This window comes from Microtus oregoni, unplaced genomic scaffold (genome assembly GCF_018167655.1).
Source record: "Microtus oregoni isolate MIOR12 unplaced genomic scaffold, Mior012 000013F_ref0000133, whole genome shotgun sequence".
NCBI lineage: Eukaryota > Metazoa > Chordata > Mammalia > Rodentia > Cricetidae > Microtus > Microtus oregoni.
In genome coordinates, this window is record NW_024543072.1 from 32,891,766 (window position 1) to 32,908,041 (window position 16,276).

A 16,276-nucleotide genomic window follows, 5' to 3' on the forward strand; every position below is an offset into this window, starting at 1 on the left:
GATAAGAGGAGAAATTGGAGAGCAATTTGTCATTGAGGCCAGAGGCAGAGATGATTTTACGGAGAAAGGAGTGATCAACATTGTCAAATTGCTGAGAGATGGGCCAAGATGAGGACTGAAGATGTCATCAGATTTGGCAGTTAGGAGGTCATCAGTGACTTCCAATAAAGTAATTCCAGGAAAACAATTGGAGCAGATTTAGACTCTAGTAAGTTGATGAGTAAATGCAGGGGGAGTTTATCTAGAAAAAGTTTCTAAGGAAGGATAGGAAGAGGCAAGAAAAACCGACGAGGGGCAAAAAATGAATCAATAGAATAGGTATCTCAGTGCATGCAAACAAGGTAAAAGGCTGCCTGCATAAGGCAGCAGAGGAAGACAGGTTGGGGAGACGGGTGGGAGCAGGTCTGAGGACACACAGAAAAGAGGAAAAGATATGCAATCCAGCCATCTTTGCTTCAATTTCTGTCTCCCCCTTCACTGAGTGAATTTAGGTGTGCTACTTAACCTCTGCCCTTCAATGTTAAAGAGGAATCCTCAGAAGACAGGCACTCCAAAAATACCCTACAGTAACGATGATGCATTTCTAAGAGGTTCTCTTATGATTGTAATGTAGGCTGATGACACAAGTCCACAGAGCAATTCTAGGAAAGAATCTTACAAGGGGACAAAATGATGAATTTCAAGTTCATGGCTTTCTGACAGTTTGGCTTTTAAGAGTATCCAGAGGTGAAATAGCAAATGGATTTCATGTTGCATGCCAATGCTGATGAGATGCCAATGGCTGCCTGAAGCACTAGTCAGAAAGAATTGTGTTTGAGCAAGAGTCTAAACTCAGTTTAAGAAAGGGGTTATGCCAATTCTCCTGTTTCCCAGGTCCCCCCTCCTTCCCTTCTACCTTTTCTCTCCCCATCTCCCCTTACCCCCATCCCACCCCACCCCCAAGATCCCATTTTCTCCCCGGAAATTTGGTCTACTTCCCTTAGCCAAGAGGACAACTATATGTTTTTCCTTGGGTTCACCTTCTTACTTAGCTTCTTTAGGTTCACCTATTGTAGACTCCGTGGTCCTTATTTATGGCTAGAAACCAATTATGAGTGAGTACATCCCATATTCATCTTTTTGGGTCTGGGACACCTCACTCAGGATAGTGTTTTCTATTTCCATCCATTTGCATGCAAAATTCGAGAAGTCATTGTTTTTTACCGCAGCGTAGTACTCTAGCGTGTATATATTCCATACTTTCTTCATCCATTCTTCCATTGAAGGGTATCTAGGTTGTTTCCAGGTTCTGGCTATTACAAATAATACTGCTATGAACATAGTTGAACAAATGCTTTTGTCATTTGATAGAAAGGTGGATAGGGGAGCACGGAACCACAATTCTTAGTTAAGGGAGCCACTTTAGGGTGGGCGAGATACTTGACCCTAGAGGGGCTCCCTAGTGCCCAAGATGAGGTTCCCAGTTAGTTCCTTGGGCAGCTGAGGATTGGGAACCTGAAAGGACCCTATCCTAGAGCAATACTGACGAATATCTTGCATATCATCATAGAATCTTCATCTGGTGATGGATAGAGATAGAGACAGAGACCCACACAGGAGCACTGGACTGAGCTCCCAAGGTCCCAATGAGGAGCAGAAGGAGGGAGAACATGAGCAAAGAATTCGGGACCACGAGGCGTGCATCCACCCACTGAGACAGTGGAGCTGATCTACGGGGAGCTCACCAAGGCCAGCTGGACTGTGACCGAAAAAGCATGGGATAAAACCGGACTCTCTGAACATGGCGAACAATGAGGGCTGATGAGACACCAAGGACAATGGCAGGGGGTTTTGATCCTACTTAATGTGCTGGCTTTGTGGGAGCCTAGCCAGTTTGGATGTTCACCTTCCTAGATATGGACGGAGGGGGGAGGACCTAGGACTTACCACAGGGCAGGGAACCCTGACTGCTCTGTGGACTGGAGAGGGAGGAGGAGAGGAGTGGGGGGAGGGGGAGAAGGGTGGGAGGAGGGGGAGAAGGGTGGGAGGAGGGGAAGGGAAATGGGAGGCTGGGAGGAGGTGGAAACTTGTTTTTTGTTTATGTTTTTTTTTCTTCTTTTCGCAATAAAAAAAAACGATATAAAAAAAAAAGAAAGGGGTTATGGATTAAAGTTGGCCAGCAGCTTAGAAAAGAGAGTAGCAAGAGCAGTATTGTATATTTGCTGACCCTGAACTAGAGGGGAAAATAGCTATGTATCTATCAGACAGCTCTCCATAAATGTTATTGAGCTTTTTGATGAGTATTGAATTGTAAAGACCTCAGTGTACACTCTTTGAGAAGTAGAAATAGTCTACATTGCACATTAGGGGTAGAACATAAATTCTATCAGTCAGCTACAGGCAGTCGGCTTGCCATACGTTTATGAATGTTAAGACTGTGATCAAGATATAGTCATTGACTTAATAGAAGGCCTCTTGATGGCTGAATGAGGAGATTCACTGAAATGTTTGAAATGTTCAAGGATGGATCAGGGTCTTTCTTGGAATATCTTCTGGATACACTGTAAACAGTGGAAAAGGGGAAATGAAGATCCCAATGCTTCATAGGTAATGCTTTTGATCATTTTATCTTGAAACTTCCTTGGTATCTGCATTTTCAAGAATGTAAAAGCCTGGCGGAGTCTTCCAAGGTAGTAAATCCCATACACACACACACACACACACACACACACACACACACACACACACACAGTAGTATTATCATATTCGCAGATAAAATCTCATTTGTGCTCCAATATAGGTAAAGCAGAGCCATTCTGGTAATGGGGTCTTGTTTCTGTTTTTTAAAAATCTGACTTTAACCCTGAAGGTGTCACAGAACAGTTTGCAAACTCTTCCATAGTTACCAAATATACTCAGATTGCTTTGCTCTATTAGAATGTTAATCTTTATGAACAGACAAAATGTTTATAAAAATGATTATTTTAACCTATTGTGAAAAGGTCTCTCCCAGTCTCCATCCCTCAGTCCTTTTCAAGTACATGTGGCAGTGTGGAGAATTAAGGTCAATTTAAGGAAGGCAGTGCCACACTCTTTGTCTCAAGAGTCCTTCTCTGGTAGAGACAGAGCCAACCCGCTTACCCCTGACAGCACATTGTACCATGAGAACACTGGCACTTCATACACCAAGGAAGCTGAAGGAATTTTGATCCTGATACATGTATTTTAGGAAGCAGAATATATTTGCTTTATTTAAGAAAGGTCACAAAATCCCACTCAATAATTTCTTATAAGTCAATACATGAAAGTTAGTTACAGGACCACACCTATTCACAAATCAGAACATTACTTGTTAATGTATTTTCTCCTTCACTCTGAAACATAGAGACCTTGAAGACATGGCCTGATCCACAGCAGATGGCATGGGAGAACGGGTAACACGGTTCCTTGCCTATGCTTGGCTCTCAGATGCATCACTTTAGAATGGTGTGACACTAGACAATCTTTGTGTCAACTCTTCTATCTTGAAAAATTGAGATAATAGGGTTCACACCTTCCGAGGTCCATGGAGATTGAGAAAGAAAAGTTGTTAACTGTAAGTTTGCTGAACTTAAAATACTGTCTTAGATATTGTCTTATACTTAGTAACTAGTAAAGAAAATTGTAGAATGTAGGTATTAATACATTTGTAAATGACTTCATCAGTTTAAAAAAACTCATACAATTTTATTTGCTTTTTAAAAATTCAATAAACATTTATGAGCATCTACTAAGCCCAAGAGTTGTGCTAGGCACTGGGGATCCAGATGCAAACATAAATACTACCATTATGGAAAACACTGGAACAGACTATTTAAAACCTTTCTTCCCCTCAGAAATTATTCTTCTGTAATTCTCTCCACAAAACGTCCTTTTATGTAACTTGAAACCGTGCAGAATAAACAGCGCGCACACTAGCTCCAATGACTTGATGAAGGTCATATGCATTTACTTTTTGAATCAAAGAACAACTAAGACTAACTAGGTAGAAAAATAGGTTAGTGATAATGACTTCAAGTTTGTGCCCGCCAGAAGCACAAATTTTATTTTAAATTACTTCACTTTAAATTATATTCCGAGACTTCCTCTATAGTAAGAGGGGTGAATATAATTCGTGCCGTATTTCCAAAGATTAATTGTAACATGGTTAAAATTTGCATTTACTTCACTGTGTTGGTTTGAGTATTTTGAAATAATTACGGAGTGGTCCCATTATTTGGCTTAAGCAGTCATGTGCACACCCTAAGCCTTAATTACCACGAATAAATCAAACTCACCCCAAATCACTGGCTTGTAACTGACAATAGCTTTAACTGTACCTGTACAGTGTAAGAAATTCAACAAGTAAGCTCAGACTCATAATGAAAAGTTTAGCCGTTAAAATAATTGCTTTCAGGCAGTGATCTGTTTTTTGTTTGTTTGTTTTGGGGAGAAACTGCAATTTTAGCCAGTTGAAATTTGGATAGTCTCTCTCTTAAGGACAGTCTATGACTAACTTATTTGTTTTTACTTCGCTTACCACGAACTACTTTTGTTTTTAACCTGGAAAAAAAATTAGGAAAATCTTGAGACTTGTTAAGAATTAGTAAAATAGATTTGGTTCTTCGTACAGGAAACTCTTTAGCAGTAAAGAGAAATCTCGGCCATATGCTAGCTAATTCCGAAGGAAGATAACACGTGGAAACTTTCCTTCACTCTTCTATTTGCTGAGCTACACACACACACAGTCAGGAGAATTGACGGCGGCGCTACTGGCAGCGTCCACACTGTTAATCGGGTCAGCTCACAAGCAGCCTTTAAAAGGTGCTCCAGAAGCCAAGTCCTGGCGCAGATGGAGTCTGTTTGTTTCGCCCGGGTGGGTGCGCCAAGGGCGACCGGGCCGAAAGGAAGGGAAGCGGATGAGCGCCCGGGTGAGCCTCTCCAGGATGCTTCGCTCGACGTTCGCGACAAGTGGAGCAGAAGCTGCCCCGGCTAATTAGCGCCGCCAGGACACGCCCCGCGCGCCGGCCGGGGTCGAATCTGCGGCACGGGCAGAGTCGCGAGGCGGGGATTAGTGCGGATTCAAATTTAAAGCGGGCAGTCCGCGCGTGGCCCAGCAGGTGCCTCGTGCCCGCTGCCCGCCGAGGACGTTTCCGCCCCCACCTGCCCGCAGGGCCGGAAATTACCTCGGAGGGGGAGCGGCCCCTCCATTGTCCCAAGCCAACAGCGAGGGAAGCCTTAAGAAAAGTACCGAGCGGCCGGGGCGGGCGAGTGTGCGGACGCGGAGCGCTCCCCGGTCCTCCGTCCAGGCTGTTAGCCGCCGCGCACGCGGCCCTTTGCCAACAACACCCGCCATGGACATCCCGAGCTAATCCGAGCGGGGAACAGCGCAGAAGATGGGAGGACGATCGGAAGACACACACAAGCACTTGACACCCCACACTCTGAGGTGAAGTTACGCTGGGGGGGAGAGGGGGGAGAAAAGCGCATGCGCCTTCCTCCTCGCCAGCGCGTGGGGAGAGCTGCGCACGCGCACGGCCGTCGCGAGGGGCGGGGAGTCCTGAAGGGAAAGGCTTGACTGGCAGGTTCGGGGCACTGGAGCGGCCGAAGGGGGCCTAGCAGCAGGAGCGCGCGTGCGCAGAGTGCGCGCGGGGGGTGGAGCTCTTCTGAGGGGGCCGGCGGAGAGCAGCGCCGGCCTCGTGCGCCCCCTGGCGCGCGCCTAGGGAGAGGAAGGAACGGGAGGGCGCAAGGAGGGAGGGAGGGAGGAGGCGGTCAGGGCGGGAGGGGGAGGGGAGCGGGAGCGAGGGAGGGTTTATCGACCGGGCGATTTTGGTTAAAATATTCAAAATGGCGGACGGAGGAGCAGCGAGTCAAGATGAGAGTTCAGCCGCGGCGGCAGCAGCAGCAGGTAATCATTACAGCATTTTACATATTCATATTCATACTCAAGCCCGGCTCCCGCTGGCCCCCCCCGCGACTTAGCATAATTTATTAGTACTCAGGATTATTATAATTAACGGCGAGGAGATGGGGGGCCGGGGAACACAGCCCCCTCCGGGTGCCGAGCGGAGGGGGAAAAGAAGCTCGGAGCGGCCGGGCGGAGGGGGAAGAAGACCCGGGGTAAAGGGGGCTGGAAGCCACCGCGCTCCTCCTGCCCCCGGCCCACCCCGCCGCCGCGCCGGCCCGCCCGCTCGCCCGCCGGCACTGGCCCTCCTCCTCCTCCGGCCGCCGCCGCCGCCTCCTCGCACGGTGCCCGAATCCGAGCGGGTCCGCGGCGGGCGACGGGGCTGGGACACCGGGAGAGGACAATAAAGACATTTTACATATTCATAGCTGCTGGGCTGGCGGGGCGCGGCGGGGCGCGGGCGGGAGACCCGGACGGACGGGCGGGCGGGCGGGGGGGGGGCGTGGAGGGGCCAGAGGTGGCGGCGAGCACAATGCCGGTGGGTGGCGAGGCCGGAGCGGACCCCAGTGCCGGACACCCGCGCGGCGCCCCCAGGATTGGGAGCCGGAGTCTGCTCGGGCTGGGGGACGCTGCTCGCCACGCAGAGCGCCCGGGGGTGGCGTCCTACCCGCGACCGCGCGGGGGTCCGCGTGGGGCCGAGCCCGGGGGTCACGGCCCCGACCCCCTTGGCCGCGCCCTTCTCGTGCCCCGGGAGGCGGCCTGACCCCAGCAGGTCCGCGTCTGTGGTTAGGGGCTGCGTGGCATGGGCCCGGCGAGGTGGCCTTCGGGTTCTGAGCCCGCTCTGGGGTCCTCCTGTTCCTTTGGAGGCTGAACTGGGTGGGAGGAGCCCTCGGGGAAGTTCCCCTGCGTGGAAATGGCTCGGTCGTCCGTGTCGTCCCGGGCCCCCAGCCAGAGGTCCCCGCGAGTCTTGAGAACCCTCGCTGCCGTGGGGTCGCGGGACAGTTTGGATTGGAGGTGCTGGCAGGATTTGGTCGCTCTTCCGCACACGCCCCCACCCCCACGCGCGGGTGGTCCTGGGGGCCCTCTCGCTCCGAGGCCCGGGAGCTCCCGGAGACCACCCGAGAACTCGACCGTAAAGGAGTGCCCTCCTGCCCTCCGAGGGCTGGCCTGACAAGTTGATCATATTCTAGATTTCCCCTGTCCTGTGGGGAGCAGGGTTGGTGGCTAGACACGGAGATCCCCCTCCCTCCTGTGTGTGGTGGTGCTTTCTCGCTGCGTGCTGGGTCCTCTACTTGCTTCTCATTTGAATAATGTCTAATTCAGGGAGGTTTATATTCTTGAAATGGCCGCCTGACTTTCCCCGCCTCTCATGTTTAGTAATTCAGACCTTTAATAACAGCCACTCACAGCCCAACGCCGTGTTTATATTTTACATTCGCCCCATGTGCTTTTGTGGTTCGATATGATTTTTTTTTCTCCTCCTCCTTGGCAATCCGCAAAGCTCTGAGATCAAACCCAGTCTGTGCTAGGAAGACAAGGAGAGAACTAGGCCTGGACTGCCCTGGTAGTTGCCTAGGCCTTGTTCTCTGCTGCTTGATTTATTTACTAATAACCAAAATGACTCCCTCACCAACTGCCACTTGAGTCCCCTCCTCTGCGGGCAGAACACATCCTATTGGGGCCTTCCAGCATAAAAACAGCTCGAGCTGAGCATCAGCTCCGTGGTGGCTTGTTTTCTCCTAAAGGGGTTTCTCTTAACAGTTTGCAGAAACATGGACCTTATTCCCATTTGCAGAGGCTTTTGAGAGCTACTGGGTTCGTACAAACGGAGGACTGCCTTGTGGGCATAGTCTTCTCTCCCCAAGTTAAACACAGTCAGGCTTTGTAAAGAGTTGTATTTGTAAAACCGGTTGATTTTTTTTTTTTTTCCTTCTAGGACCTGGGGAGTAACTAGGTAGTTTAGAAAGTCCAGTTGACTACACTTGGGTTGTTTCTCAGCGGTGCTGCTTTTCCAGTTTCTGCACTGACTCGAAGTGAGACAGACCTGCTTATTTTAATTGTAGCAGCACTGAAAACAGAAATGGGACTATGTTTTCTTTGAGTGTTGGTGTCATGGTTAAATGAGTGAAAAGAAGAGAAACACAGGCATTGTGTCTACCCTAATCTTGGAACTTACTCAGCCTGCCCACCCCTTGCTTTAAGGCATCAGGATTCATTTTGTTTTATCTAGAACTAGGACAATCGGTTTGTGAAAACCAATTAACTTTTACTGTTCAGAGAAAGCAATCATTTTGATTTCTGGTCTGTCCTGTAAGAGTTTTGTTTTTAAAAGGTATTGCTTTCTAGGGCAAGTGTATGAGGAGTCAAGTTGAATGTGTTAAATCACTGTGGTGAATATATGGAGTTATATTAGACTTTAATTAAAATTTCAGATTTAGGGGGACTCAGTGCAAACTAAAATAACGAGTTCTCACCACTTTCCCCTCTTTTCTACCCAGTAGGTAGGCTCTGAATGAAGTAAAGGGTAAAAAGCTTTCGAGAGGATGCTCAGGTGAATAACTACTTCAGAGAGCTGGTGCGTGAGGTTGGATGGACAAAAAACAGTAATATGATTTCATGCCTTAAGCAGCATATGTTTTTGCACCCAGTTTCCAAGATGTGGTCAGACTGATGATGTCACTGGACAGAGGACAAGGTGCAGTTAATGTGATTTATTGTCCTGAGGTGAAGTATAGCAATGGAGCCTTCTCGTAGGGAAACCATTTGTCTCTGGACAATTTCCTTTATAGCTGCAGTTTAACCGCTGCTGAGACTGTAGGTATTTTATTCAAAATGATAAAATACACATTACATTTTGCAAACAAAGCTCACTGTTCCATTTTTTGTCATACAGAAAACGATGAGTTTTGTGAACTGGCATTTTATTTCAGTTGGCTGTCCTTGGTATAGTAAAAAATTTATTTCCTCATAGTTTCAGATGGAGACTATAGACTTAAAGTAAGGATACTTGTAGAAGTGCTACATACCTGCTTATTTTATGTTTTTGTTTTTTGTTTGTTTAGTTGCTCTTTGTAATCCTTAACCACAGTATGGCTCAGACCTGTGGAATTTGCTTTGGAGCCTATTTTAATGGCTAAAATTGAGTTGAAGATAATGAGGCCACTATATTCTTTTTGTTAAAATTATGATATTTAAAATAATGTAAAACACTTAAGGGAAGGCTTGTGCTTTAGAAAGAATCTAGAATTATTTTTGAATTTGTCTGCATGTTTGTACATTTTATTTTGAATGATATTTTAAAGTCCTATTTCAAAGTAGTGATTTCTGTGTGTAGCTTTTGACATATTACTTGATTTTTGTAGCATTTTTTTATGTTATCTTATGGAGATGGTACAGTTCTGGGGATGTGGTTAGAAAAGCTATTTTACTCTCGACACTGATTGTAAGGTAGGCTTAGTACAGTATTTAGGTTACTTTGGGAACTTGCCTGTCTCCTTTGTATCCCATACAAGTTTCTAGAAAATCTGTTGCCACTTTCTTAACTTGCCCCCACCTTTTAATTATAGTGAAACTTTTTGAATTAAGGTCTCTGACATTCATGACAGCTGATGAAATGTTTTTCATTTCTAAAGGACTATGCTTCCAAGTCTTTACTGTAAAAGTAACTTTTAACCTTTCTCTTCCAATTCACTTTTGATTTCTTTTCATTTGGCATTGTCAAAAAAAATGCCATTAGTTTAGGCAAACACAAACGGTGGCAATGATTCAGTTGTAATGGTACATTGTTTTGTCATATTTTAACTCTGTTCTTTTCTACATCAGTAGTTATGTTTAATTGCTGCCCTAGTTTGAACTATTAGTAATTACATCATTCACCAAATTAGATTTTGGAGTAAGTTTAGGGCTCAGAATGTCAAACTGCCTTTACCAGGTTACCAAAGATATGTATGTAAAAAAAACCCCAAATATCACAGGCAAGTGCTCTAAACTGACAGAACTGGGAATACTTTTATAAATGAAATATTTGAATTGTTTCTTGAATCTGTATTGCTTGATCTTGATGGGTATAAATGTGTGGGCTTAAATTGAGACTGTTACCTTTGTATTGAGAAGACTAGCATTATGTAGTGGCAATTGCCTTGTTTTTTTTTTTTTAAGTGTTGAAAATCATAGCTTAATCTTTTTATTTTAGTTTTATTTTCAGTGCTACTAAAAATAATGATGCAGGCTGCCATCTCTTTGCTTTTTTACATCAGTATTGATTCATTAGCACAGTTTTGGTGAATGGTAATTATGTATGTTTCCTAATGGAAGTGATTTCATTTGGAACCATTCAAGAAATTTTTGTTTAGAAACTTGAACAAGTCACAGATAAAACATCCGGTTTTGGTCTCCTGTGCTCTCCTAAGTGCTAACTGTCTGGGTGAACATGTTATTTATTTTGTCATAGAAATCCAACATTAGGCATTAGAGTGAATGTTTTGATTTGGCTCAGTATCATATCAATTTCTATATTCTTTCTGAATTAATCTCTTATGTTTTTGAGACTGGGATTTGTTAATATAGTCCATGCTGGCCTCAAACTCTCAGCCTCCTGTGAGGTTACTTCACTTCCATTTTGTAAGAAAACTCTTTGGGCCGGTGTTTTAAATTATTTTTTTCCATCATACCATCTAAATGGGTTTTTTGAGTGGTTAAAAGAGGTAAAAATTACGATTCATAGGGAATAGCAGTTTCTACATGCATGTTATAAAGCATGTTAGTGACATCTTTATTTTGTGAAAGAGGACAGTTGAGGTGATTTTAAAATGTGGTTTTATTTTACACTCAACATATTTCTGTACTAAACTGTCTGTGAGCTCTTGATATAAATTCTTTTTTTTTTGTTTGTTTTTTTTGTTTTTCGAGACAGGGTTTCTCTGTGGCTTTGGAGCCTGTCCTGGAACTCGCTCTGTAGACCAGGCTGGTCTCGAACTCACAGAGATCTGCCTGCCTCTGCCTCCCGAGTGCTGGGATTAAAGGCGTGCGCCACCATCGCCCGGCTTGATATAAATTCTTGCAGTAGTGATAGCAGTGACAATGGGAGCAACACAGTTGAGCCCTTGCCTGACTTACTTACTGATCCATTTACAGTGTAGTTAGAATTTAAAGTATGAGAATTGTTTTGAGCTTCAGAACCTTTGACTTGAAGAAACTTGTTGCATGCCTTGCATGATATTTACAGAGCTTCATGTATCTTTACTATTTATCATTAACTCACTGAGCATTGATGGGATGTCTTTATATACTCAGTGACTAATACAACTTATTTAACATTTCTTTTTCTAATAATGTCACTCTTCTGAAGTGTTCATTGTTGAGTAAATTTTATGAAACTAGTAATTGAACTAAGATTTATAAGATTCTCCTTTGAAATGCTGTCTAGAAAACTGGATATTTACTTAGAGAGGATACATTATATTAATTTTCAAAATTAAGTTAAAAAGCACAAAACTAAGCTCTGTGAGTGCTTGTAGTAGTTTTCCTTAGGTGATAATATTGAAAAAAACGTTACAATAAGTGTAGTTTAATTTGCCACATGATTTATTTAATAATTTTTTGTAACTTTATTGGTTTTTATGTTAGAATCAGAAATAATTGATGAAATTAAATCAGTACAGTGATAAATATTAGATTCTTTTTCTTCTTGTGAGCTTTCTGTTTGTATTAGAAAGTGTTAACAGAAATGGCTAGAAAATAAACATTCTGTGCATGTTATAATACTTGGGTTTTAATATGTCACCTTAAGCAGTATACTTAATGGTAGATTTAAGGGAATATGCTTTTAAGGAGACTAATCTAGCTGTTTCCTTGGTTTTGTACATTTTAATGGTTTGGTAATGAAAAAATGCTTTTTTGCCGATCTATATTACAGCAAGATATTATAATGAATCTTTAAACATAATTAACATTTCTTAGCTTATAAAAAATATATATCCACTGTGTATCTTTTTTCATTCTTCCTGTGGACAGCAAGGAAGTGTAAGAATGTTATAATAGGGTTGGTATGCTTACTTAAGCAGGGAAAATTTAAAACAATGTATATAATTACATATTAAAATATGCAACATGATGAAGATCAGGAAGGAAATCAGGGTGTGTTCAAGTTTGAATTAATCAAAACATCCTAGAATGTTATAGCCAGAAGGTAATTTAGATGTAATCTGTGCCAAAATGTTTGCTTCCCTGTGAGAAAATAGTTCTCAGTTTTTAGTGTCGTGCTTACCAGCCACTCAACTGTTGAATAGCAGGGGTTGGGGAGATGACTCAACTAGTAAGGTGTTTGATCCCTAATTCCAGCCCTGGGTGGGTTTGGGGTAGAGGTAGGGGATTCCTGAAACCTGTTATTCAGTAAATGGGTGAACTCCAGTACAATGAGAGACCTTGTTTCAAAAAAAGAGCCACTTCCAAAAACAGGTCATGTTGATATCTGTCCTTCACATACACATATGCACATGTAACACCACATACATGAATACGTGTGTGTGTGTGTGTGAGTGAACATATAAGAACATAGATTTCTGATTTTCTTTTGGTGCAGGAGATATGAGCAGGGCCCACTGCATGGTAACTGTTTTACAGCTGAGCTGGTAGGTGATGTGTCCTCCTACCCTTGACTTTGATAATTATAATCTCCCCCCCACCTCATCCTTCCCGCCCCCTCAACTCTTTGCTATCAGCCAAGACAAACCAAAGTCTCAATTTGTATGTTAGACTGGCTGGGACTCCAGTGTCGCCCAGGCTGGTCTTGGGTTCTTTGTGGATCCTCCTGCCTCATTTTTCTGACTGCTGTCAGTATGAAATCTGTGAAAGAATTGGGAAGGAAGGGAGGGAGGGAGAGAAGGAGGGAAGGAAGAGAAAGAAGGATAAGAAGGAAAGGAGGCCATTGCAGAGGAGCTGGTATTGGGCGTTCTGCTGATTTAGGTGAGGAACCAAGAGTCGTTTGTCCTCTGCTAGGAAGTTGTTAGAGGGCTAAGGACTGGCTGTGAGTAACACAATGGTGCACAGGGTATTTTGAAACGGGAGATTGGATTCATAGAAACAAGTCTACAGAAATTGAGGTGTTCCGTTTAATACTGTAAGTACAATCAAGATGCTTACATATACTTCCCCTCTGAGCATTTCAGTCTAGTACAGTGCTACTAGACTAGGGGTCCTGACCCCTTTGTGTTGAACTACCCTTTCACAGGGTTCACATACCATACCCTGCACCTCAGATATTAACATTACAATTTGTAACAGTAGAAAAATTGCAGTATAAAGTAATGACAAAATAATTTTATGGTTGAGGGTCACCACAACACAATGAACTACATTAAAGGGTCACACAGCATTAGGAAGATTGAGAACCACTAGTGTAATAGCATAGGTTAGACATGGTGTTAAGTCCAGTTTTATGACACAGAAACTAGTCCTTTAGAAAAGATTCTGGCCTGTCTTTAAGAGGAACTTTTACTTTTGATCAGCGAGTTCACTTTTAGTCTTGTGGACATAGATCTGTCTGATTGGCTTAGCTTTCTTTCTAAATCAAAGAATGTTCATGCCAAATTAGTGGCCTGAAGGGAAGCAAACGCATAGTCAGTTGTGGTGTACATTTTTCATTTTACATCCTTGTATTTGTTTTATGTTTCTTTTATCTATCTTTAAAGTTTTGTTCTTCTGTGTTTTATGTGGACTACTTCCTCTTAAGGGCAGGCATAAATAAAATTACCATAATCATGACATAATGATAATGTCTGTATTTTTATAGTACCTTAATTTTTATAGCAGCACTCTTATTTTCATAACCTCAGTTAGCCTTACTGGCAAGTATTATTATACCCATTTTATAGTTGAGTAAAATAAAGACAGATTAAGTGACTTTCCCAAGGTCTGTGTGCTTTAATAAGCACTGTTTTGGAGAACAAAACAGTGTTTAATAAGCACAGGTTTGGAGCTTTATCAATAGGAGCTTTGAGTTCATGTGAATACTTTGCTTTTGTTCAAGAGTTTGAATTTATTTTGTTTGTTAGGCAGCAAGGAGTCAGTTTTTAGTTGTTTTGGACAGTACCCTTATTTTAAAATGTTTAGCAGCTAGAGAAGGGTGAAATATCAAGAATTTGAACATGGCTTCTTTGTATGGAAGATTTGTATCATGAACAGATAGAGGTAAGGAAGTTGGGAGAGGGAGTTGTTTGGAAAATAAGAAGAATTCAGTTTAAGAAAATTCTCTGTGTGTTTGCCTGCATTAGTATATGTGTACCACATGTGGTGATCAGCCCACCAGAGGCAGACAAGAGTGTCACACGTGCATCCCCTGCAATTGGAGTTAGAGGCATTTGTTAGCTGTCACGTGGATTGCAGGGAAGAGAACCTGGGTCCCTCTGCAAGAGCAGTAAGTGCTCTTAAACTGTAGAGTCATCTAAGAATGAACATTTCAAACATACTTGACACATTTCGGGCAGATCTTATTTACATTACTTTTGAAAATTGAAAAATAATTTTAGTCAGTTAAATGGATGATAAACATCATGTAAAGGGTGATGTCCATACATACTGATGTGTATATGGATTGAGCATTGATACCTAATTTTGATTTTGCCATTGTCATCTGTGGCTGTTTCTCAACAATAAGATGGTGATAATGACAGTGTTAGAGGTATTCTGTGGGGAGGAACAAATTGATAGCAGAGGCATCTTTAAAGTACTATAATAGTTTTTCTTAGAGGAGCACCAGAGTAAAATCTGCAGTTTTATTACTTGTGCTGTGGGAGAAAAGGAGCAGTGTTAGTGGCTTATGGATTCTGTGGGGTCCCTTTGAAGGCTGTACATTTCTGCTTGTAGCCACCCCCTCCTCCCCCTTGGGAAAGAAGTGTGCTGTTTTAGTACTCTGGAAAGCTTTGCAGGGAAATATTGTATTCTGCCTTCTAGTGGTACCCTACCTGTATGTTATCTTTCACCACTTCCTTATCAAGATTCCAGCGGGAAGCGCCAACCCCTGCCCCCCAACCTCACACAAATGGTGTATTCCTTTTGCAAAGTTTTGATTTTTAGAAAAGTTGCCCCTGGAAGGAGGATGGCTATATTTTGTCTTGAGACTTGGCTGGTTCTTTCTCCGAATCCCCTACCCCGATTCCAGTTTGAGACATGGCCTTTAAAGTAAACCTACCATTCTGTTTGTCAGGTCAAAGTATTTGGACTGTTCTGAGAACCTGTGCTGCATTGTCCCTGCTATGGAATGCTGTGATATATGGAGCATAAAAAAAGTTTCTCGTAGTTGAGAACCTGGGTTCCATATTATGGCCTAGTATGTAATTTTAGGATGTTACTTAATGGACTTTCAAAAGTTTTTTATAATTTAAATTTAGAGGAACTTCACTTTTTTTAATTTTTTTTATTTTTGTGATACTGGGGATCAAACCCAGTGTTACTTAAGTACTCTACCACTAAGCAGCATTCCCAGTCCAGATTTCACACTTTTAAAGTCTTTGGTACTTTTTTTTTTTGGTCACATTGAGGCTGTTCTGTTCTTGCTCTTCAGTAGGAGCAAGGAGACTGGGCATCATGACCTGACTTTCTACCTAGTCACTGCCCCAGGTCCTTCTGCAAGATTTTTAGTTAGGGGAAGGATCTAGAAACCTTCCCCTTTGTTTCTATGAAGGGTCTGTGCCCTGCTTATCTTTAGGGACCTATCTATTCATAGCTTGTCTCCATAAATAGCCTCTTTTTCAGTCTGAGCTTCTGCCCTACTTTCAAATCTGAATTTAGTTCTTAATTTGTGTTCATTTAGCTAATTCAGCGCTTCACTGTAGACAGTCTTATTTTCTTCTCTAATTGATTATATAAGTAAAATCTTGTCTCATAAGAACTTTGAAAACAGAATAGAGTAGACATTTAGCAAATAATGCTTGTTTAATGAAATGGATTCTAATTCTTTGTTGGTATGTGAGAAGGCCTAGCCATCAACTGAGATTCTAACGCAGATGATGTCTGAAAATCCCTATTTTATAAAACTTTACATTGATTTGGTAGCATCAAACGATTATTTTACATACATAAATTATAGACATATAGAGTTTCTCAACAGATGATTCTCAATTACTACACTAGAGAATGGTTGGGGATATACCCGAATGTAAATGATCAGGGCATAAGTTTAGCATGAATTGTAGTACTCGGTATGAATATGAACAAACCAGTCGGCCCTTCTGCCTCCATTTTATTCAATACACACAGAGCTACTTTCACTCTTTGCCTTGAACTAGAGATAGAGTACCAGTACATGTCACTCCTGACAGCCCACAGTGTTGGGGAAATCATACAGTGACACTGTTCATATTGGTTCAGTGGTAAGTA

At 42.8% G+C, this 16,276-nt stretch overlaps 1 protein-coding gene across 7 annotated transcripts in view; it reads left to right on the forward strand.

The window, feature by feature from the left end:
• The first annotated feature begins 5,047 nt into the window (after positions 1 to 5,047).
• Positions 5,048 to 16,276, forward strand: part of Pou2f1 (POU class 2 homeobox 1) — a 152,242-nt gene continuing 141,013 nt past the window's right edge. For 5 of the 7 annotated variants that reach the window (XM_041663052.1, XM_041663050.1, XM_041663057.1 and 2 more), the window contains exon 1: positions 5,853 to 5,905. The gene's annotated coding sequence lies outside the window, so the exon portion shown is untranslated. Of the gene's footprint in view, positions 5,447 to 5,848; positions 5,906 to 16,276 lie in introns of those variants that run through there. The other 2 variants (XM_041663055.1, XM_041663054.1) reach the window with 2 other exon arrangements.